This window comes from Rhyacophila brunnea, unplaced genomic scaffold (genome assembly GCF_057557595.1).
Source record: "Rhyacophila brunnea isolate RB1 unplaced genomic scaffold, BYU_Rbru_1.0 scaffold_24, whole genome shotgun sequence".
In the NCBI taxonomy this organism is placed as follows: domain Eukaryota; kingdom Metazoa; phylum Arthropoda; class Insecta; order Trichoptera; family Rhyacophilidae; genus Rhyacophila; species Rhyacophila brunnea.
The window spans coordinates 27,370,154-27,396,849 of NW_028232904.1; the positions used below are offsets into that span (position 1 = coordinate 27,370,154).

General features: G+C 35.3%; 1 protein-coding gene across 1 annotated transcript in view; it reads right to left on the reverse strand.

Moving 5' to 3' along the window:
• pnr (pannier) overlaps window positions 1-26,289 on the reverse strand; it is a 189,267-nt gene extending 162,978 nt beyond the window's left edge. The window contains exon 1 of the mRNA XM_085951153.1: window positions 25,784-26,289. The gene's annotated coding sequence lies outside the window, so the exon portion shown is untranslated. The remainder of the gene's footprint in view (window positions 1-25,783) is intronic.
• Window positions 26,290-26,696: the final 407 nt, after the last annotated feature.

Below are 26,696 nucleotides of genomic sequence, written 5' to 3' on the forward strand. Positions count from 1 at the left end.
TGAATGTCATGTTTTAGAGGACATTGCACATATAGCACTACAATGCCCTAAATATGAACTTCACAGAGTACAGCTGCGAATTGCGGATATCTATGAGAATGTCGACGAGTTGAAGGGTGTCCTGGCGGTGGATAAGACGGAAGAGCTTGGGAAAATTGTGAAGTTCTTTAACAGAATAGGAGTGAGGACTTGATCGGCGAATCCCCTTCTAGAAGAGAAAAGGCGATATGACAGTGAGTTGCAGTCAAAGCCTCGGTAAAATCACAAAAAAAAATATTACAGTCTACTAAAAAGCGCAACCAGATGTGTTTTTATAACGCATGGTTATTATCGATTCACAAACCATCGGGCAATAAGTATTGCTTTGGAACAAAAACTACGTGGGACGTAAAATATAAAATACCAGACGCAGGATCACAAATCCAAAGACGTTTACACGCAGCGTTGCCAATTTATCCTTTTTCTTGCCAGATCATTTTTCGATAGGTATCTAGCTTGCAAAAAAACGCATCTGGCTTGTGGCGTTGTTACTAGTGTATCCAACAGCTTTAAATGTGTTGAAAAAAAAAGCTAGATTTTTAATTTGTTTATTTGCGCATTCAAATTTCTGACTATCAGATACTTAATGAAGGTATATCGGTATGTATTTTAGTGAGAAATAAAACACGATGAAAAAATGTCATGCATTATTTAATGTTTTTGTATCCGAATTTCTGCGTATATAAAATCTGTAGTAAGATGGCAATCCCCAATATGTTCCACTTTTCTAAATTTTTCAGGAGAGCAATTTTAAACTTTGAAGGGCTCGAAAAAATCAGAGTTTTAATTTAAAAGCCTTACTTTATTGTTAAATGTGTGTAAAATAGTTGTTTACAGAGGGATATTTTTTAAATTAGGGTATCTATAGTAAAAATGCTGAAATTGTCCAAATATCTCCAGGCTTTCATGACATATCATATTTTACCATCTAAACCAGGTGGAAAACATGATATGTCATGGCAATTGATCAAATTACATAGTTGTTTATTGTATTTTTAAGGGTTTTTTTAAAGAAAGAAGACTGATGTTCTGACAAACATAATTTTATTGTAATAAAAAAATCACATTGTATAACGCGAAAGACACAAAGTTTACAATTGTTTTGCATTAAACATCACCACTGGTTGGATCTAATTCTTCTAACTCGTTAAACTCTGGAGCCTCTTCCGTTGTGGGTAGCTTTACAGGGTAGCGAGTACAGACTTAGAGACATATCGTATTCTGCCAAATTGAGAATTACAAAAATGGTGACCAAATATGATATATTATCATACAGGTCATAAATTTCCTTTTTATCTGGGATAAAAGTGTAAAAATATAGGAAGCCAAAATAAGTCACGTCATGACATAAATCATAGTTTTCCATATTAAGAAATTCAAATAATGGACAAATCACATATTGACACAGTTTATTTCTCCGAACATATAAGACCTAGACATAACATATTTAGACAGCTTGTAGATCTCACCTAGACGAGTTTGGTGGTATACATAACTCAATTTGCCAAAAAAACGGACATATAGGGTATTGCCATCCTACTACAGAAATAATAATTTAACAATTAATTATTATTCATCTAAAAGGTATTTTCTTTAATTCTCTACGTCTGTCCTACAAGAAAGAGGCTCTCGTCTTCAAATATGAAACGAAACTTATGCGATGTTGACCGGTTGATCCAATATAGGTAGGTATTTTTGTACTTAATTATTTTGAAATATATTTCTATTGAAATGTGTGGTTTTTACAGGTATCGACATTTTTTCGATTTTTGCACTTTTTTTCGATGCGCGAAAATATTTTATCGACTTCGTTCTTGGTAGAATAAGTAAATTTACTTGCAATTTTATTTTCACAAAATCAAGCGCTTTTTCATGCCAAATACCTAGCTTGTTTTCATACCCCGTCTGGCATGTATTTGTCAACCACAGTTGGCAACACTGTTTACACTGCCATTATTCCGCCGTGTTGTTTAAAAATAAAAACGTTGTAATAAAAATAACTTTTTATATACTACGTTTTTAAATTTTCTGTTGAATTATTATGTTCAATATGCTCAAACTTGTACTTGATATAAAGTAAATAAAAAACAAACAAATAGGTATAGACTGCGTACTGAAATTTCATTCTGACATTTCATTTTGATTTCCATAGTAACGCACGTAGGTATATATTAATAATTTAGTTGCTAGGACCACCCACTTAGCAACCAATAATTGTGGATTGGATTACGGATTTTTTTGAAATAAATTTCCATACAAAACAGAATTAACTGAAAATGAATTCAATTTTGCTTAAAGATGGCTAAAAGTATTAAAAGAATGCAATGGCATCGTGTTCTGATAATAATATATTCTAAAAGTTTCAAATGTCTAGCTATTCGGTAATTTAGTTAAAAATCGATTGCACTGGCCAAACAACCACCGGACAAACAAGAATACGAGCTAATAAAAACGTTGTAATAATAATTACTTATGCTACTTTATCTAACTATAGTTTCGCAAATCATCGCTTGATCTGTAGATGCATGACGCTATCCAGTTGTTATAAGTTTAATGCACCGAAATAAGTATAATAATTATTATATGACATCCATAATCAGACAACTTTTGTAGCGTCGCGGTCTATGTTTAAAAAAAATGTTAATAAGAGCCATGCAACGACACATGTCAGAAATTAAAATATCAATTAAATTATGCACATTAACCTATCATAATTTGTTATAATTGAGTTATAATCAATTTTAACATGATCACATACATAATATTTATATGCGGCTCTCGTAGTCCAGTGCGTAAGGCGCTGGCATTTCGGCCGGATCTTCGATTCCCGTTGAGATCACAATATATTTATATTATTATAAGTTTGGGGGGGATTGTGATTATTACTGTCATTCGTGTCCGGAAACTTGTACGTACGCAGTTCACCGTATCACACGTACCCACGGTATCGCAGGGTTTGATTAATTTTAAAAACTAATCACAAATGTCACATTCTTAATTCTTGTGAATTATTCGTTGAATAAAAAAATAGTTAATTTAGGGTTAATGTTTGAATCTGTATGCAGCCATTTTTTTCGTATTTCGTTTGTAAAATAGCTGTGGTCCGTGCTACCGTGAAATATTGTATCGGAAATATATGACCATATATTAAAGACCGTCCAACCTGTTTGGGTCGTATAGTACTGACATAAAATTCATGTCTAAATAAAACATGGTTCTTTTCAGTTTACACTTTACAAGAAGCCAGTAGCAATCAAATTTTGAAAATAGCCGATATACTGGATTATTTTTTTGGGTTTGGTTAGGTTTTCATTCTTGAATTCGTGAATTTTGCGAAAATCAGCTATGAAAATTAATTTAGTGTTCATATTGAATCAAATAAAATTAGAGACCGTATCTATTTAAAAAAAGACTATTGATAAAGGTAAAATGTTGTAAGATTGTAAGCTTAGACTATAGATACATCTAGACGCCACCCATTGCATTGCTAAATGAAGCTACGTGCCGTGCGTTTGGTTTGTGGGTGAGCGAACGCATTCGTATACAAATGTTTGACACCATAGACCATTTTGCTGGTGTTCGCCCAAAGTACTCGCACTTAAACGCTCTGAATTAAAATATAATTTTCTATTTTTTACGTCATATAGTATTTTTATGCGGTCAAAATGCAACCATTAGGTAAAGATATCCATAATTTAAAGAAACACTAGGTCACTTGATATTAAAATATATAGTAATATTCAAATAAATTATCACGAACATGTATCAACTTACCTATGAAACGTGATACATTTTTTTTGCTTATCAGTACGGTTACCACATTTTAATACAACACACAGAACCATCTTTTCTACTTAATTAACTGAAAATATTTACCACTGATTTTATGCTTAAGGCATAAAGCCCACCAAAAATGCGTTCGGTGCGCTCACTACTGAGTAGGCCCCCTCTTACCCGCGCATTACCCTTCACCTATGTAATAAAAGGCCCAAGAAGCACAAAATAATTATTATTATCAGCGTCTCTCATAACAAGCAATAAAAAGCGAGAAATATCGGGGTTTGTAATTACGCAATAACTAAACAAAGAGTTCACTGTAATTAAATAATGGCTTCTCGCCCGTCTATCGACGATGCTTCCAGAGCGTGATTTTGCTCGCCGTGTTCAATGAATGGACTACGTTGTATTTTTTTAATTCGTCCGGCTGAAAAGCCACACAACGGTGACTAATGGGGCAGGCGGGCACAAAGCGTCGTCAAATCCAGTGTGCGCTGGCGTATTTGATTACGTTGTATTTTCGATGATTTACACACCACTTGTGAAATTTTGCGCGAGAGCCCCACTCGCTCCGTTAAGTGGGTTTTACGCCTAACACAAAAATATCAATGTTACCAACACGCGCTCGCAGGTTACCTATGCAACAAACTAAGATTTGGCGGCGACACCACAGCAAATCATCTCACACCTCTGTAAACCTTTTATCTTACTCTAGCGCTTGTCGCAGAGATTATAAGGGTTCCGAATACTTTCTCACTCGCACTTATGCATCGTTTTTGTTCAGGCCTAGATTGTAAGGGTATTTTTAAGTATTATTTGTTATTATTTGCATTTTATAAATAAACAGTTAAGTCGTGTCAAAAACAGACCCGCGCAGTGCTCAATTGCTGGGTTAATCTTTTCTCACGATATCCCGATGCAAACAGAAGTAGTCTGACAAGGACATAATATCATGCACGTCCATGATAATTAGGTATTATGAATAAATTATATTATTTACTTACAAATCCAATGAACGTTGGACAAAATGCGTTCGGTCCAATATATACCTACGCAGCTAGGCACTTAGTAGGTATCTACATACAGTGGCGGCTTTACGAATTTTTAGATGGTGGGGTTGGCCCTGGGACAACTGGACGCCAGGACAAGTGGGCGCCGCACTATCGAATTAAATAACGTTCATTAATGAAATAAATATACGTTCGTTACGATTTGATACAGATAGTAGACGAGGATTTTCAATAAATTTCTATCTGCTACTCTAGTTTTAATTGATTTTGCTCTTGACATAATACTTTTTAGTGCGGGTTGAGAATTATTATGCCTGTCCTTCGTTCTAACAACTGTTCTCGTTTATGCACTGACGCTCATTCAATATTGATGTATTAGAAGGTTGCATCACACAGTATACCACGTCGATAATGTGTGGTTCATTTTTGTAGAACACTCACAAATTCAAAACCGTCAATAGCTTATAATAAGTATCTTTAAAATTATCTTTAAATGTGTAAATCTTGCCCATTTTTTGAATAATAAAATGCCTAATTCTTGTCAAATTTGGGATCACAGAGATTATCTATATATTTTTTTATTGTAAATATTTCACTATAATAATGTCGACATAAATTTTACTAATAGTTTTATAAATGCTTTTAAAAATTAATAAATATAAAAAATCTTAACACCACTTCACATGGACGTACTGAAATATGACTATATTCTAAAACATTAGAGCGAGAGGTTTAAAAGAATACTATTTTATGTAATAAAAACACTTTACGCAGTCATCAAATGTTTAAAATAAATATAAAGGACAAAAAGGCTTCAAAATTATGTAAATATATTATCTACAACGTTTAAGGAATGTCTAGGATCATGCTTTGAAAATAGCATAAAAGCTCCATTTTGCCGTACGCTGAGCATGTGGGCCGTTAAGTAGAATTGAATTCATTTTCAGTTAATTCTGTTTTGTATGAAAAGTTATTTCGGAAGAAATCCGTAATCCAATCCACTATTATTGGTTGCTAAGAAGGTGGTCCTAGCAACTAAATTATTAATATATTATACGTGCGTTACTATTGAAATCAAAATGACGTTTCAGTATTCTATATTTGTTTGTTTGTTGCAAAATATCAAAAAAATGATTTGTTGACAATTGCCTTATTTGTCCTAAATTATTAATACATAGAATTGTCAAGTGTATATGATTCAACAGAAAATTTAAAAACGTGGTATACCTATATATAAAGTTATTATCGTGTAATTATTAATACTTGTTTTTACTATTAGAACAAATTTGTGGTGTGTGTTTATCTCACTTAACTGCTAGACCTGCAACGGGCCCTCAGGCTAGAGCCCTGTCAGCTCCCCCATGTCCCATTCCATGTCCCTAGTATATAAGTAGGCACCTATTTTTTTTTTTTTAAATAAATGCATTTAAAATAAACATTCAAGAAATACGTGTTAAAAAATGCTCCGTTTTTGAACACGCATGTCGGCCATATAAATATCGTTTTATTATAAACAAACACGTTTTCATTAGCATATTTTTATGTAGCCAATAAATTATTTAGTTTTTATAATAGATTACAAAATATATTACCGGTGTGTACAGGTACTGCCTACTCACAAATCCACCTGCAATATGCATAGAAGATAATTGGCTGCACTTACCTACTGTGGCTATGATGATAGCTTGAGAAAACTGGAAACTTTCGATATGTAACTGTGGAAGTTATATTAAAAATCTCTTGAGACTGGAAATATCACAAGAGTATTGATAACGAGATCACAGCAATAATTTTAGATATTTTATAGATAAACCAGTATTTTACAACGTTTTTCTTAGCTCGTATTCTTATTTGTCCGGTGGTTCTTTGTCCGGTACAAATCTTGCAATCGATTGTTAACCAACTTCCCGACTAGCTAGACATTTGAAACTTTTAGAATATATCAGAACACGATGCCAATGCTTTTTATAATACGTTTACCCATCTTTAAGGCGATACTTCAGTGAAACGGCAAATAATTTTCAACTATAGGCGCGACGAAATTTTGGACTCGCTGGCAGTCTGAAAGCGAACGTCGAGGTGTGAATACGTCAATTTTTTTGTGATGGCGACGGGGGTATTAATTCTTAAATCGTGTAAAGATGACTAAAAACGTTACCCATTTACTTTAAAAAGAAAACATGTCAATGAATATATTATTATTGTTACTAATAGAACATACGTTAAAGTGCCCACCACCACCCGTCATATATGCACAACCGTGGATATGCACGGCCGCTTTCTATGACGCTTTAAACGTGTCTGAAAGAAGTGATTTTAAGTGCTCATTCCGTCCCGAGACGGAGCCGCACGGGACTGATGCTGCAACCATGCACCGTAGTGCTGAAAGAAGAAAGTTAAGAAAGAAAATGTTTGTTTTTGGACTGGCTCTGCTGTCCGCTGACGTTAAGCGCTTTGTGTACCCGCATACTGAGTGTCACGAATTGAAATGGATGAGTCTACAGAAGAGTCGGGACTATCCCGCTCCCCATACGACGCTGCAAATTTCTCAAATGCCGCAAAGTTGGCCTCGGTTGCTACCAGATCTCCATGACCAATTGGGCCCGTGTGAGGACGGACCCTGGCAAACAGCTCCGCTCGTTCGAATTCCATAAGCGGGCAATCCCAGAGGATGTGTTCAACATCTTGGTGGTCATGCCCGCAGGTACAACCCGGCCCATCTACTATCAAGCCAAACTCGTGGAGTCTGGCGGCGAAGTTGCCATGGCCGGTGAGGAACTGGCTAATCCAGTGCGAAGGTTGGAGTCTTCTAGTTTGGTGCCTGCAGAATACGTCTGGAAAAAAACGGTAAGTGTGCCGCCCCTTGGGGGAGGCGGTCCACCTCGCCTGCCATGCCGCAAATGCGGTCTTGTACACAATGTCACTTACAGTCTTCCTGTAAGGAACGTCCTCGGATCTCTGCGGTGGTGTCAGATGGACACCGGCGAGTATTGTGCTGATCCCCCTCAAGAGGAGGGTGATCGATCCTCTGACTTGGACGTGCAGATCGAGGGGTAGCACCCCCGCGAGTACGGCAAGCGCGTCAGTAGAAGTTGTGCGGTAGGCTTTGGTAAGCGAGATCAGCGCAAGTCGCTGCCCGCTTAATAGTGCGCGTCTCACGAGAGTTAAGGAGTTTACTCGAGAATGCCAAATGCTGGAGGCGTAACCGGCAATTCCCATGAAAATTGCGCCGTATGCAACCTTAAGGGCTCTAGGCTTAAGTCCCCAATTGCTGCCCGCCATTCGGGCCATTCTCTGATAGGCCGAATTGGCCTTAGAGACGGCCGTCTTGGCGTGGTGAACGAAAGACAGCTTGTCATCAAGAATTACTCCCAGATACGTAACCCTTTCGGAGAAACGCACTGAGGTCTGGCCAAAACGAACCGTGGGCGGCCGTCGAGTTATGTTGACCCGAGAACTACCCCTGAGGAGGACAGCTTCCGTCTTGCTCGGGGCAAAGGTCAGCTTGTTCAGCAACCCCCAATTAAGGATTCTGCCCAAGGCGTCCGTGGCTGCACGCTCAAGTGCCGGTCGGCTCGTCGCCCCAACAAGCAGGAGCAAGTCGTCGGCGTACGCAACGAGCGTGCAGCCCGGAGGCAGTGGCAGGGACAGAACGTCGTCAAACAGAATGTTCCACAGAAGGGGTCCCAGGACGGAGCCCTGGGGACACCCCATGGTGGTCCTCCTGTGAATCAGGCTGGGGCCGGAGTCGTAGGTTATCTCCCTATTGCTGAAGTAGCTTTGAACTAAGGCAAAGAGGTCCCCGGGGATCTGTTTCAGCCTAAGCTTTGCCAGAACCAAGGGCCACCACGCAGTATCAAACGCGTCCGCGATGTCGAGAAAAATCCCGGCAACGAGGTCCTTGCCAGAGCTCTCCACAGAATCGATCACAAAGCGAATCGCATCCTCGGTGGACTTTCCGGGTCTAAACCCAAATTGTCTTTGCGAGATTGGACAGTTTTCCGACAGGTGGGACTCAATCCTGCTGTTTATCAATCTTTCCAATATCTTCCCGAAGACGGGAAGGAGCGTAATCGGTCTATACGCTTTCGGGTCACAAGGAGGGCGACTGCCGGCTTTGGGGATCACCGTGAGATGACCCTTTTTCCAGCAGTCGGGGAATATGCCACTACTCATGCATTCTTTGTAGAGTTGATAGAACATTAAATGGACGCATGTTGGATTTATATGACAAATTATATTTCGGTCGGCATGCGTCATTTGTACCCGCGACCCGCAATCCGCGCATCGCCTAGTCACGATCTTTTTAGACCATGCCTTAACTGAGGTATAGCCTTAAGTAGAATTGAATTCATTTTCAGTTAATTCTGTTTTGTATGAAAAGTTATTTGGACACTATCATTGGTTGCTAGGGATCTGGGGTCATAGCAACTAAATTATTGATATATACGTGCGTTACTATAGAAATCAATATGAAATGTCAAAATGACATTTCAGTATTCTATGTTTATTCAGTATTTCTATTAAGTACAAAATTTTTTGATCGAAGCTAGCCAAGTCAAGTTTATATGATTCAACATAAAATTTAAAAACGTTGTATATAAAAAGTTCTTTTTATCTTGTAATCATTTGACATTATCTAGGTACCTATTATGGCTTGGTTTTTACAGCGTTTCATTGAATTTTAAAAACTAACCAACACCACCAGTAAATTGTAGTCTGATTTAAATGAAAACAAATAGGTATGACTGACAAAGTTTAGTGTGCACTATTTATGGCGGATCTTAATAGCATACCTCCACCCTTCCCCACTGCTATACAACTATACTCGTAGGTAATATTTCTTAATTATTTTCAGAATATATCAGAGATACTACAAACGTTGCAATATCACACCCTATGGGTATACCTATGTAGGACGAAGGTGGCTAATTTTGTTAAACATATTGTCTGGAATTCGATTGATACAGGTTCGAACCCTGTACGGATAATATTTAAGATTAAATTATAAGCAAGAAAAGATTATATCTATTAAAATATACCTAGGTAAACATGGTTATTATTTAATATAAAGCTTTGTATTTTATATCTTCATTCTGGTTATTTAAATTAGTTTCTACCTGTTTGAATTATGTAGTATATATAAATAATAAATCCTACGATAAAGCCTATATAATAAAGCCTAATAAAGCCTGAGCATAACTTTTTGCACAAGCAACGAGTGGTCCTCTGCCATACTTTTTATTGATAACGTACTTGCAAGCAGAGTTTGGTATTCTACAATGTCTGAAGAGTATAAATACGTTATTAGTTATTGACGTTTAGAATCGACTATCACATTGACAAACGTCCTAGTGTATTATGATATTATTATACACAGAAGAAGTTTACTTACTTTGATCGTCACTTCCAATAATTATTAATAACACATAACCACTAAATCAGATGAACTCCAAGGTCTCCAAGATACGTTAAAATAATCTGAAAGAAATCTGAAACTAGGAATACTCCGACAAGTGAACACGACAGACGCGTCAGTATGAGCACTCTATAGGAAATGACAGGTCATCCATAGACAACGGGAGGGGCGAAAAGTTGTACCAGTCATGTAATGTATCGGCTTCCTTCTTCAGTGGGCAATGATCCTACTCAACACAGGTATAATACAGGTATTATAGAAAGTCTATCTTCATTATCTGTCTCTACTCTCCATTGACGTGGTCATAACATAACAAATAGGTAGGTAAGTACCTGATATAGATGTCTGCCATATAAAAAAAATCTTCGCATGTCAGTTGTAAAAAGTTGCAGGGCAATAAAAGCTGTCTGCAGTCTCGACAAGGTTAGCTTGGCGACTGAAAATATTCATTCATAAAAATTAATACAGGTAGATGCCTATTATGCAGGTAAGACAATAATGTCTGCAAGAATAGCGTATCCTGTAAACTGTACGAATACTTTTTCACTAATTACAGATGGCTCAAAACCAGTAGAATTACACATCATAATATTGTATTGTTAATTAGAACAATATGACAAATTTTAGTAATCGACATTTATTCCTAATCATAATAATTAATGACATGGATACTTAGGTTAATACCATTATAAATATAATACCTACGTAGCAGTGGCGAAGACTCCATACTAAGCGATTATTTGAAGCCTACCTTCTTAAGAAAAATATTTTTTAATTGCATATTGACTTATTTATATAATCACTTGATTACATATAATATATTATATAAAATAATTTATTTCGCCAACGAGAGATGCCGTATGTGTAGGAATGTATTACACGTCAATTACACAGATAATATTCCATACAATCTGTAAAGGTTTTAAAAAATATACCACAGCGTGCCATCTGTCTTTACGTAAATAAAGGTTGGATTATGTTTCAAATAATTCTCAATTTTTTTCATATGGACTTTACGTCACGTAGCCCCGCCCGGTATATCGAACTGTATGAACTAAGGTAAGCTCCGATCGCAGAGCCTGAAAACTAAATAAATAATAATTAGATAATTAAAAAAAATATTTCTATGGTGTTTAATCGAATATTAATAAATATACTGCTTTTAAAAAAGAAATTTTGTCTAATGATTTTTGATGTGTATAAATGTTTTGAAAAAATACGTAAGTAATTTAAACTGATCGCTTAATTTTATGTCGTCAGTGAGTTTTTGAAGTTTTATTAAATTAGTGTGTCGTTGTCATTAGTGTGTACCTATTCATTAGTAGTAATATCGTATTATCTTCTTATTTCTCGTAAGTATACCTGACAAGTGTGTTCTTTTTATCAGAACTCTACAGCCTACCTCTTTCCAAAAGTCACCCTTCACCACTGCTATGTAGGTAAATAAAACATTATAATCAAGGAACTGACCTAACGGGTGTGGAGTACCTAACCTAACAGGCAACCGATCTTGAGTGTGGAGGATTACACATTTTGTTGGTTCATTTTTTTAAATTCATTAAGCCCTGCCTAAACCATACTATAATAGATACATATTATTCTATCTATAAAATATCAAAAGTTACGTATGATTTAATTGCATAATTTTATAGATAGACGTCTATTTTTTTACTAAGTATCATCTATTATGGCTTGGCTTAGTAGAATTTTAAAAACTAACCTAATACACCAAAGATACAGTTCTCAATACTACAAATAATACAACGTGGACAACAGCAGATTTATGGCTGTTAGGTTACAGGGTTTTAATTTAGGTATCGATTAGGTAAAATTTTATTATAATTACTAGCTGACCCGGCAAACGTTGTTCTGCCATATAAATTATTTCTAGTGAATATTTTGGTTGTTAAATAAAAAATAACGAATGTATCATAAGTGTGTGGGGATGTGATCTATGACAGAAAGAGGAATAGAGCGCTGTAGACGATGACCGCCGATAAAAACAAAAAAACATCAACCATTCATTTTCTCAATTCAAAATGAGTAATGATGTTCATAATGAATGAATTACCTGTGACAGGATCTCGTTATTTAATGTTTATGCAATATCCGTCTTGTCCCTTCCAGAAAATTAGCGGATATTGGAGAGCGTCGTATGAACGGTGTGTGTCAGCGATGAACTCCAGATTATTGTTTCTTCTTCGAATCACGATTTCTCGCGTCGATGTGCGGTCGCCAACCATGATTCCAGCAATGTCGTCAACAACAGGCACATTGAATCGACGCACGTGCTCTCCAGCTGGTGTTTTATCAGTATTGATGACAATAGCGTGATTGTCACTTTGCAATTTGTGCATGTGTGCTTTGAAGAATTTCAATAATTCATTGTGCTCATTCAACAGAGCGTCCAGTTCGCCGACGATGCGCCTGGCATTAGGCGAATTGAGGCTATTGTAGCTGCAACGTGCATCTACATGATTGATGTCCTCACCGCCCATGAAGTAGATTTGTAAAAATGTATGTGGTTCGTTTGGCATTGGCAGCAATGAGCCTACTTTGTGGTATACTCGGCCTTTGATTTTGAACGTAGAATGGAATTGTTGACCATTTGCCGCAGTATTGTGAACTATTTCTGTTGCTCCGAACGAAGTCATTTGGAAGCATGAATTGAATGTGCGAATGGACTTCAGGAACAGGTTTGAATCTGGAACCGTGCCGATGAGCAAGCCGTTCAATGGTTCTTGTGGTATCTAAATTTCTGGTAGTTGCACTTTTCCTGATGCGCAACACATCCCGGCTGACTCATGTTTTAATTTGAGCGCATGACAATGGGGACATTCTTTGTCCATAGCACCAATCAGCACTTTCGGATGAGCGGAATATTCAATATCTGGCTCGTACTCGAATGCGAGACGAAGGAACGAAGCGGATATAAATGTTCGATGTACTTGTTGGCGTTGTCGGTTATTTGCTCTGCGTGTATTAACTACGAACCGGCGCACTTGGCTCCATTCCAATTGTCGTTGTTGATTTCGTTCAGCTCGTGCCTCTTGTGATTGAGATGCACGCAATTGCGACATGCTTACACGCACATTTTTGTTATCTTGTTGGATTTGTTCGTCTGTTCTTTCTGCTCTACTATTTCGCATGTTTGTTGCTTTATTCGTTCGACGGCCCAAATGGCCCCCTTTGCGTCTTGCTGGCATTGTGACTTTGATACACGCACATAAAAATAGATAAATTAAAATAAATCGTACAAAATTTTGCACGCACTGCGTTGTGATATGCCGAATGAAATGTCAAAATGACGCGACGCTTCTCTTGAATTCTTCTCGGACGTAGCGCCATCTGTCATTCAACAACATAAATAATTTCGTTCTGTTTGAAATACGAACGACGGTTAAATTTGTCCATACAAAAATAATATAATCGCGATTAAAAAATGAGAGGGTGGGGGTAGGAGGCTGAAAATTTGGAGTTATAGGTATTTTTTGATGCCAAATAATAAAAAAAATACAAAAAAAAAATTGTCAAAAAATAAAAGAAAATTGTTTTGGATAGAGATACCCTAATCACCTAGCGGTATGAAATATACTTGTCTACCTATTCTCATACCTAAAAAATATACATAAAAAAAAATCATAAAAATCGGTCCAGCCATTTCGGAGGAGTTCGACCACAAACATCGTGACACGAGATTTATATATATATAGAGATTTAATAGAAATAAACACGGATTGATATTAAGAATATGAGCCTATTATGTTCAGTAAATTTAATGTATAATAACCGATACTTGATTTACTGAGATATGTTTAATTTTGGAAAAGAGCTAGTCACATTAATTATTATTGCTAAAATTAATATAAATAATAATATAAGTATTTCTCTTTTAGTACTTGCTTGGCACAGTCCAATAACTGATTGTAATAAGATGTGCAGCCAAAAGTAGAAACACCATCTTTAAATTGTAGTCTTATTTCAATGAAAACAAATAAGTATGACTGACAAAGTTAAGTGTGCGCTATTTATGGTGGATCTTATCTAACAGCCTACCTCGTCCCTTCGCCACTTGTATGTACTAACCTATCTACTTCCCTTTCAAAGTTTCAACGTTAGTTTATTGTTCTGGTGTCTAGACAAATATTGTTTTTATTTTGTTTATTACTAAACTTATAAAACAATGACACGAGAACAAAGCAACATGCTACCTGTAAAAAACCAACGTAGGTAAGTTAGTCCTTATTGCGTAGGCACCTCCTACCTAATAACTTTCATAATACCTACACCTTAGTTACGTATTTATTCGTTTAATAAGTTATTAACTAGGTAGGTACTTATTTATATCTAGGGCCGTATGTATGAGATTACCAAATTCTTTATAAGCTATTTAACCGATGTTCCACCATATAGCGTATAGCACTGTTTGTGACATAAGCAATCTGACGTCACACTTAATTTAAAATGGCTGCTTCATCTGTCACTTTCAAATGTCATTTTAATAATGCATTCATTACAACAAACGTTTGCTTGAGGCCCTCGTTCATTTTGTAGACTCTCTACGATAAAATATCTCCGCTAAACGACCGCAAAGATAGGTACCTACTGCTGTATCTGGCATTAAAATATGCAATTGGAAGCATTCTGCATTCTTCAAAATATTATGGTACCTACCTACCTAGTTAATTATTGTAATATAACTGTAATAAACAAGGCACAGCTCTCAAATACACTGGAAACATCAATAGTGTCATACAGTGATTGGTATAAATGATAATATTATACAGAGATCATTACATATTATTATCTAAATCCATTTGGATTTCTGTCATTTATTCTTATTCTGTTTTGACATCTCTTTAGAAGTGATTGAAGTGAAGTTAGTCATAATATGTATATATTGCCACCAAATGGAAATGTTTACTGGCAATAAATACTCTATCCTTTCGTACAGTAGAATTATAAAATAAATGTGATAAAATAGCTAATAAATTATTTAAAGTTCATAATAATTATTCATGTATAATTATTAAATTTATATGGTACCGTTCGCACACTTTCAGACACATTTACAATTTCAAAATTTTAAATTAATGGTCGGGGAATGAAATTTTATAAGTTTGCAATTATTTGGACGCCATGACACAGTCATTATGACGTCGCGATGTGACATCGCTAAACAACGAATTACATTTGCACTCGTGCATACAAATGAATAGTACCTATATAGCCTATAAAGTATTTGGGAATCTCATGCATACGACCCCTAATGTCTAGTCGGCAGGGTCGTTTTGAGACCATCGTTTGAAAATTGGAACTAGAGCTGTGACGTCCCTAGACAAAATGCCGCCTCATTTTTTTATACAGTATTTTTTATCATCCATGACTCCAATCTAAGAAATGTATTATTGATTCAGTAGCTTTGTTGATGGTTTCTCTCCATCTGGAAGGGTTCACCTCCTTTCGAAGCTAGGGATTGCAATACCGAATGAAATGTCAATACCGGTTTTTCGGTATTTCTTATTAAATACCGGTATTTCTAAAACATTCAAAAAACAGAAGTAGGTGCTGAACAATAAATATAGCTATTAAAATCTTTTTGCAATATTATTTTATAGCAAAAACCTACATTTATTATGTTGACATTTAAAAATATGTATTGATCATAGTTGTAGAACAAGTGATTTTTTACAAATAATTTGAATATATTGATAATTTTAACTAAAGCCCTCAAAATTTCATCAAGTGCAAATAAGTCCGGCTGCATGAAAAGCTTCTTAAATTCAACGCTTGTACAGTTATCAAAAATAGAATAATTGAACATTTTTGTCACGGATGTTTTCTATTTCGAAATAATATTATGATAATTTGTAAAATATAGGTATTTGATGAAATTTGTTTTATTATTTTTTCGCCTCTGTTGAATTCACTCAATATATTTACATTTGATCACATAACATATAATTCATTTTCAAAAACATTACGAGTGTGCTTTCTAAATACTGAAAATTCCGGTATTTTGGAATTTTAAAACCGGTATTTCGGCATTGATAAATACTGGAATACCGGTTTTGAAATACCGGTATTGCAATCCCTATTGGACGCCACCAGAGATCAGTCTTCTCTCCAGGCTTGTCTGATCTCTTTTTGCTAAGTACTCATATGACCGAAGAATTGGCTGATTGATGTTAATCTCTTCCAGTATGGATACATTTGTACGCCAAGCCCTCCGTGGAATGCAGAATATCTGAAAGACCAGGTTTCCATATCGTATGGCGTATGCCATATAGGAAGGTTGAAAATATCAATATCTTTTTAGTGTTTTTTGTGATACTACAATTTTGTGTATTTATACCTGTAAGTACCTACCAGTAGCGAAGGATAGAGGTAGGATGTGGAAACTGGAAATCCAACATAAATAGTCCACACTAAACTTTGTCAAAAGGTACCTAATACTGGTTTGTTTTCATTAAACTAAGTATATATAATTACAAGATAAAAATATTTTTTTATATACAACGTTTTTAAATTTTCTGTTGAATCATAAAAACTTGACTTGATTAACTTAATCGATCAAAAAAAATTGTACTTGATAGAAATACTGAATAAACATAGAATACTGAAATGTCATTTTGACATTTCATATTGATTTCCATAGTAACGCCCGTATATATTAATAATTTGGATGCCAGGACCCCAGACCCCTAGCAACCAACAATAGTATTTTACTTTTTACGGATTTCTTCCGAAATAACTTTTCATACAAAACAGATTTAACTGAACTTAAAGATGGCTAAAAGTATTAAAAGAATGCATTGGCATCGTGTTCTGATATATTCTAAAAGTTTCAAATGTCTAGCTAGTCGGGAAGTTAGTTAAAAATCGATTGCAAGATTTGTACTGAATAAACAACCACCGGACAGACAAGAATACGACCTAATAAAAACGTTGTAAAATTCCAAATGATGTTAGCTAGTTTTTAAAATTCAATTAATCAGTGCCAAAGCCAAACCGTGGGTACCTTTTAGTTGAGGTAGGCCGTTAAAAATCGACAGAAGTAGTGCACACTAAACTTTTTATAATTTAGATAAATGTAAACAAATAAGGAGGTAGGGCATTGTTGACAAAATTTTGTGTGTACTATACCTATATGCATGGGCGGCTGGCTCCTGGAGTCAAATAGTCAATGACCTCCCAAAAATAAATATCTTACAATCTATATACATTATACAATGTCAATTATCTCCTATATATTATTATCCTACGCCTTTTTCCGTTTTGGCGAGCGATTGTAACGTGACGCACGCTAATTTGTATGTACGTGTATTTAACCACCATACACACACACGTATCTCAACTCTCACAAGCGTTTCTCGGTCAATTTCATGAACGCCAAGATTCATATTTCTTAATAATATTTCTTTCTCTCTCATTTCCCATATGTGAGACGGAAAGAAAGCACAAAACACGCCTTTTTTTCATATTGTTTTATCGCTTGCATACACTAAATTTTGGTCATTGCCGAAAACGAGACAGCTATACTATTTTCAATATGTAAAATGAAACAGAATGATGTAAATTTTTCCTTAAATGTTTCAAGAGTTTTGTTCTGTGATTTCAAGGTCTCATTTGTGCGGCAAACCTTTTTATTCTTATTTGTTGTCGCTTATTATTTCAAACTGACCATTGTTGTCTGAAAGTTTCATATGTTATTAATTGTAGTTCAGTTTAAATCCAACCTTTGAGTAAAACCCATCGACTGCATTTTCTGTATTAAACCATTGTATACAAGTTACCGATTAAAATGTAATCTGCTATATTAATCATATAGTTACCTTCTAATAAGATCAGTGGAAATATAAAAAGTGTTTATATATAAATGATCCCGCCATTCCATAACACTAGGTATTATAACGGAGTTTTTATTAAATGTGTTTGATTGTTTTAATCTTATGTTCTTAAATAGTATTAAGTACAACATTTATTAGGTGTATAAATAGACACACAAAGTTTATTTTTTGACCTAATTTACAAAAAATTATAACGTGTTGGGTGCAATTTCGGTTAACGATGAGTTGACAACGTGAAAAATGGAAATTTTTTTAAGGGTAAGTAACCTACATATAAAAATTTTTAGTACTTCTTCTATAATGTATAAAAAGCTAATTTGCAATACGTCTTTTAAGTATACAACGAAAAGGCAAATTAAAATAATATATTCAAAATTGACCTACCCCGTTGTCAAGCTTAAGGCCGCTATTGCCTATATGCCGTATTTTCACGGCCTACCTCCAACCTTCGCCACTTTACTTACTCACATATAGGTACATGTAAGTGTTTCAGCAACAACCCGTATTATTCTTTATATATTTTTCAATGAAATTTTATTTAAAAACTTGCAGTTTCCTGCAGTTGAAAAAGTGTACTGACAAAATTGTCATATTGTTTATTCAAAGGTGCCACTGTGCATGTAGGTAATAAACATTAAATATGAATGTTTAGAAAAGGATTGTCATCGCGTTTTGAAGGGTTATTATAAATTGTACGTAAAACATTTCACCGTGGCACAGTTCGCCATGAGCTTTCTAATCGGAAAGAGATGACCGTTTATTATATCTACGGTCTCCAATTATTTTATTAGATTCAATATGAAAATTAATTCAATTTTCATAGCTGATTTTGGTAAAATTCATGAATTCATCAAAACATAACCTAACCTGACAAATAATACAGTACTTACTTAGGTATACCGGATATTTTCAAAATGTATTTGCTGCTGACTTCTTGTAAAGTCTAAACCGGCAAGAACCGTGTTTTATTTAGTCATGAATTTTATGTCAATACTATACGACTCAATTAGGTTGGACGGTCTTTAATATACCTACGGCCATGACCCCTACATCCTGAAGTGCACCCCAGGCTAGAACCTTTCGCAGGCCCCCCTACCTATCGCTTAAGTTAAAGGCAGTGTGACTATCTACAGTTGTGTATTCCAAATAGTGTTCGATGTTAAAATTAGGGTATGCTTTAGCGTTTTATACATATTTTTGATACACCCACTTGAAATATGGAGTTATCGAATATTGACAAACAATAATCAAAAAATGCATCTCACAACCACATAATTACAAATTTTAATTATACTTTAAGTGAAATAGCTTTTTTACTATTAGTACAATTTTGTGATGTGTGTTTATTTCACTTGGCTGGTCAATTCGCCAGGCCGGGCCCCCCTTATGCCAGGGCCCCCAGGCTAGAGCCCTGTCAGCCCCTCCCTTGTGGGGGTCATGCCTACGGCTACCTATTTTCGATACAACATTTTACGGTGCAATGTGATACGGCTAACTGCATACGTACTTACAAGTTTCCGGACACGGTATTTGAGGGTAACACACAAACATAATAAATAAGAAAACAAATCCAGAAAACGCAGGATATCGGCATTTTTAATTCTGGGATTACGGAATAAACACATCGATCGGGATTCCAGGTTCGTACCTACCTCTTACCTTCCTACCTAGGTACCTACTACTAATTTAGTTTATGGGAAAAGTTTCAATTCGCTACCTGCCTATATGACGACAAATGAAGCGTAATTTAGTAAAGTCAAATAGCCCACACGCGACAAACTAATAATCGTAAATTAGTTGGGTCCTTTTCCTGGCACAGCGGGGAAGACATCACTCTTTGCGGGGACCGCAATAATTTATAGTGAAACTTACCAACAATGAAAGAAGGGTCGGGTTGGTCGATATTGATTCATCAATATTTTTAAAAAAGTGTCAACAATTAAATACTTTAGGTATCACTCTAACGTAAATTATCGTAGTTAAACGAATTTTTCTATTTTCCATGGGTAGATAAATACCCTTTCCAGTAACGTCCCGTAGGAGTAGGTAGATTGAGCGTCGCTTGGGGGCGGCAGTTACTTGAAAGGCGGGAAATCCACGAGAATTATTTGGAACATATAGAAATAGCTACCTAAACTTAGTAATAATTAAAATATCTTTCCATAAAAAAAATCAGCTCGCTCGTTTTATCGGGTTCGCGATATCTAGTTTACTTCCATTGCCCTTCGACGTACTTGGTGACCAGAAACGACACGTGAAGATTTGCGAATAATTAGTTATTTATAGAATTATAGAAGTTAGTTATTATATAGAATATTTTATTAGTAATGTATCCATACAACAAATTTCTTAGATATTGGACTCATGAAAGGATGATAAAAATACTGTAAGTAGATATAAAAAATGAGGCGGCTTTTTGGTGCTGTCTAGGGGCAGCATTTTATCTAGGGACGTCACTGACATTTTCTAATAATTAATCATTCCAATATATTGCAACCTTTATTGAAGTGGAAAATAATCGAAGCCCATGCATAGGTCCATGGCTTCGGGCATTTACTCCAATCGGGCCTCGCACTTGCTCGGACCGGCCGTGTACCTACCCACATCGATAGGTTCTAAGTATATTATGTTAGAATTAGATACTACAATTATCTATTGGAAATAGTGTAGGTATTCATTAGATTCCCAATGTTCAGAGGCGAGTTTCTTTGACACAAATGACACAACTGATTCATCAGAAAATCTAAAAGGGTTCTCCAAGTTCAAATCAGTAATAAATTGTTAAATTAGCTATACCCACCAAAATTTATAAAAAGCTACGTATTTCTCACAAATACTTAAGTAGATACTTACTTGATTTTTTAAAAATAATATCGACTTTGATTTCACAGAACAACATTCAAAAATGTTAATCTCAGTGACGTTATGTGAGAGCGGGCAGTTCCAAGATGCGTTGCCAAGAGGCAGCAAATTAAGGGATAAATTGCAAATATTACTTGTACATCTTTTACAATAGGTAGAAAGAAGTGAATTTTTTTTATCGTAAAGGGCCTCAAAACCACTTGGTGTGTCGAACCCATGGCCCCAACAAGGGTGAGGGGGCTCTGACAGGGCTCTAGGCTGGGAGCCCGGGCATAGGAGGGGCCTGGCGTGGCGGATCGACCATCTAAGTGAGATAAACACACATCACAAATTTACTCTAAAAAGTCGGGTGCGACGCTATTTCAGGGCTATTAAATATTTTAAATAATAATATGTAGGTAGTTGTGCTTTACAATTTGATATTGATAAGTAGGTATAAGTACCAGATACCTACTTAAATAATAATCACCGTTAGGAAATACTACTTCAGAGCATCACACTGCCCTTAACCTCAGCGATAGGTAGGTGGGCCCGCCAAAGGTCCTGGACTAGGGGTCCGCTTCAGGATGTGGTGGCCATGGTCGAACCTCTAGGTACGTGACTAAACACACCACTGCCAATGATATGCATCAGATTAATGCAGGGTTCTTAATCTATGGACCGATTGATATATTGAATGGGTCGCAAAATATTTTCAATATTAAAAATATTTTTTTAAATCCTTTCTAGCCACTACCCGGCAAAAGTACCAATGTCAGTAACTCTAACCTTAATAACAAAATTATTACCATATGGGCCTAATCTTTTGCCACGGCTCAAAACAGTTAAGAACCCATGCTTTAATTTTTTAAGTATAGGTAGGTATCTACTGAGTACCCAATTAATTTAATAGATTTTTAGTGGTAATGGATTTTGTGCGAGAATACTATAAAATCTGCATACAAAACATATTATGTTAAAATTCAACTTAGGTAGGTATTCTAATTAACAGAAAGATTACGTAAAAATATTTCCTACTTACCATACCTACCTATAGGATACCAATACTTTTAGCTAAATTCTCATTGATTTGATGTAGGTAGGTAGGTATATTAAATTTCTTATAGTTCGTAGGCACAGCATTTGTATGCAACCATTGATGCATCGACTTATTAGTGCGGAGTGCTCCTCAGGCCAAAGACGACCCGTGGGGGTAGGCAGATTGAGCGTCGCTCGGGGGCGGCAGTTACTTGAAGGGCGGCAAATCGAAGAAAATCATTTAGAATATATAGAAATAGCTACCTAAACTTAGTAATAACGAAAATATCTTTCCAGTAAAAAATAGCTCAATGATTTTGTCGGGTTTGCGATAGGTATATAGTTTACTTCGGTTGCCCTTCGACGTCCTTGGTGACCAGAAATGACACGTGCATATTTGAGAATAATTAGTCTGACATTTTGTTAGTAATGTATCCTTAGTCCTTACAACACATTTCTTAGATATTGGACTCATGAAAGGATGATAAAAAATATGAGGCGGTATTTTGGCGTAGCCTAGGGGCGGCATTTTATCTAGGGACGTCACTGCCTCAGGCAATAAGATTTTTTAACGGGTTTTCCCAAACATAAGGTGGACAATGTACAATTATCTTGTATAAGACTGTCTCCAATAGCGTAGCGAACAAAATAAACTTCATGGGTAGGTATCTACTTGTAAGCAGTGACGTCCCGTGGGGGTAGGCAGATTGAGCGTCGCTTGGGGGCGGCAGATACACCAAGGGCGGCAAATCGAGGAGAATCATTTGGAATATATAGAAATAGCTACCTTAACTGAGTACCTACTTAATAACGAACATATCTTTCCTTTAAATAAATCAGCTCACTGGTTGGAAACAAAATGCTTTAATTAACATAAGAGGTTTAACAGGACTGTATTTTATAGTCGGGTTCACGATGTCTAGTTTACTTCCGTTGCCCTTCGACATCCTTGGTGACCAGAAACGACGCGAACACGGATGATAAAAAATATTAGGTATAAACAAAAATGGGGCGGTATTATGGCACTGCCCAGGGGCGGCATTTTGTCTAGGGACGTCACTGCCTGTAAGCTCTGTGTTTTTAACCTAGGGAATAATTTAAGATTTTTTATATTTAAGCAGAAATTGATAAGCTTACATAAGTACCTATAAGAAGAGTGTAGATAAGAAATTACCTATGCTATTTTTTCAAGATAACCTACCTATCATTTCCAGGCGTACCTAATATAAATTGGACTTACAACTTGTAAGTACCTACTTAACTACTTGTTCAAGAAAATTAGTAAAAACTTTAAATACAATTATACCTACCAATAGTACCAATATTTACTACCTACGCACACAGAAATACTTATGCCTACCTATTATGTATCTCAGTGGCGAAGGATGGAGGTGGGCTGTTAAGATTCGCTATAAATAGTGCACACTAAAATTTTGATTGAACTAAGACTACAATTTACAGATGGTGTTAATTAGTTTTTCAAAATCAATTAAACCCTGCCTAAACGAAACCATAATAGTTTGGTCTAATTTGGGAAATAGGTACGACAAAATTATGCACACTCTTTCATTCATAGTTATTTATTTTCGTTGGATTAAAAATACATATTATTGGTTAATTTTTTTAATTCATTAAGCCCTGCCTAAACCAAACTATAATAAATAAAAAGTATTATTCTATTTAGGTATAAAACATTCAAAGTTATGTATGGTTTAATTGCATAATTTTAGATATTTTATAGATAGACATATATTTTCTATTATGGCTTGGTTTTAGCAAGGTTTCATTGAATATTAAAATCTAATCAACACCATCAGCTGTAAACTGTAGTCGCACTGTGCAATGAAAACAAATACATATGACTGATAAAGTTTAGTGTGCACTATTTATGGCGGATCTAAACAGCCTACCTCTACCCTTCGCCACTGAATGTATCTATCAGTGGCGAAGAGTCGACGTAAGCTGTATTCGACTTAAATAGTGCACACTAAACTTTGTCAATCATACTTATTTGTTTTCATTGAACTAACAATACAAATTGCAGATGGTACCTATTGGTTAGTTTTTAAAATTCAATTAATTTTGACGTAGTCCATAATGGCAGAGGTAGGCTGTGGAGATCCGAAAAAAATAAAGCACACTTTATCAGTCATTCTTATTTGTTTTCAGTGAACTTAGAATACAAATCGCAGATGGTTATTAAAGTTTGACCAAACCATAAAAGAAAGAAAAATATTCTTCTATCCATAAAATGATGCAGGTACCTATGATTCAATTAATGTCATTATTATGCTTAGGTACCTGCTTAGGAATTTATAAGTAGATAGATATTATGCGTTGCCTTTGACAGAATTTAATTGATGTTTAAAAACTTACCAACTCCAGCTGCAATTTGTATTCTTAGTTCAATAAAAACAAATAAAATATGTCTGACAAGTTTAGTATGTAGGTACTTACTATTTATGTCAAATTTCCACAGCCTATCTTCACTCATCGCCACTGGTCGGTATATTACGTACGTATCAGAAGAGAAGAGTGGAGATAGGCTGTTAAGATCCGTCATAAATAATGCACATCAAACTTTGTTAGTCATACTTACGTATTTGTTTTAATTATTTACAGATTTCTTACCAGGTTTTCGCAACGATTAGAGGCCATCCATGAACTGCAACCGTATGCGGTTTAGATCCGTGTGCCATACTAAACTTATGATTTTTGTTCATGAAAATATATTTTCACTAAATTTGTAAGTACCTATAAGTTTAGTGTATATTATAAACGGATACGATCAGATGCTTATAATATAGTTTGTGAAAATATATTTCCAAGAACAAAAAAGATAAGCTTAGTATGGCACACGGTTCCAAACCGCATACGGTTTCAGTCCAAAGATGGCCTGTTAATTGAATTAAAAACTTACCAAGACTATCTGTTAAATTGTAGTCTTATTTCAATGAAAACAAATACCTACGTATGACTGACAAAGTTTAGTATGCACTATTTATGGCAGATCCAGCCTACCTTCACCCTTCGCCACTGGTTCCTACATGTTGTGTTTTTTTTTAAATTAGTAGGTACTTAATACAAAGTTTTCCACGATAATTGATAGTTGAAACCATAAATAGCTGATATCAATTGGATAGTTAACTTTATCAAATTATCTTATGGATTTACTTTGCACATAACTGTTGTAGGTAGCAGTGGCGAAGGGTGGAGGTAGGCTGTTAAGATCCGCCATAAATAGTGCAGATTAAACTTTGTTAGTCATACGTATTTGTTTTTATTGAACTAAGACTACAATTTATAGACGGTGTTAGTTAGTTTTAAAAAATAAATTAAGCCCTGCCTAAGCCTTTTTCCGTCATACATATTTGTTTTCGTTGGATTAAAAATACTTATTACACATATTGTCGGTTTATTTTTTAAAAATTCATCAAGCCATACCAATCCGTAATCGACAAAAAATATTCTTCTATCTATAAAATATCCAAAGTTATGTATGATTTAATTGCATAATTCTAGATATTTTACAGAAATACGAGTATTTTTTGACTATTATCTATTATGGCTTGATTTTAGCAAGCTTTCAATGAATATTAAAATCTAATCAACACCATCTGTAAACTGTAGTCTTATGTCAATGAAAACAAATACGTATGACTGATAAAGTTTAGTGTGCACTATTTATGGCGGATCTTAACAGCCTACCTCCACCCTTCTCCACTGGTAGGTAGGTACCTACCATATTATATTATTCAAGATAAAAGAACTTATAAACTATAAATTAAATTGGTTTAAAAAAAACTTACATTAAATTGTCTGCAGTTAGCTATTCGAATGATGAACTATTGTGTTGAGCGGTGTACAGTTCGCACTTGAGTTTTATATATATTATTTATATAAATTTTATTATTTTTTCAGAAATTTCATCCTGTTTACATTGAATTATATTCTCCTCAATGCTTCTTAATTAACACACAACGTTGACTTCGTACAAAATATATGTAATTTTGACTGTACGTTCACAAAACCACGTTTTTCTGTAATCAAACAGGGTTAAAGTTGTCAAATATTGTTATTAAATTGATACAAAAATGTAATATCTTTATTATTTCACCACTGAAACACTCACAGTACGTTGACCCTAGCCTCGCTCACAGTGTCAATATTTTTTAATGTTTTATTTGAGTACATTGTACGCACTATTTGATGATAAAAACCGCCATATTTATTACTAATAAAAATGACAATAAAAACAAGTTTTCGTCACGCGCGTCTACGTCACTGTATTACGTTCGAAATTCGAATCGCGACTGGCTCAGTATTCTTTATCCAGGTGGCTGAAGGGCGGTGCCTTTCGGTGGGCTGTAAAAAATTGGTCCCCTCCCATTGGCTGATGAGATTGTATTCATCTGATTGGTTCATTTGTAAATCGTCTATTTTCCATACTGGGCGGAGTGTATTTGAATTAATGTTTTTGGATGGAGAGGTGTGCATTAAATTTGACTTTCAAGGGAGTGAAGTAAAGTAAGGTGAATAAATTTAATGTTAGGGGCTTATAAATTGGTATTTATGAATTAAATCGCCTACATAAAAATACCGGCATGTAGGCACTTATAACCTATATACATAGAAATAATTACAAGATAAAAAGAACTTTTTATATACTTACTTACAACGTTTTTAAATTTTCTGTTGAACCATATAAACTTGACTTGACTA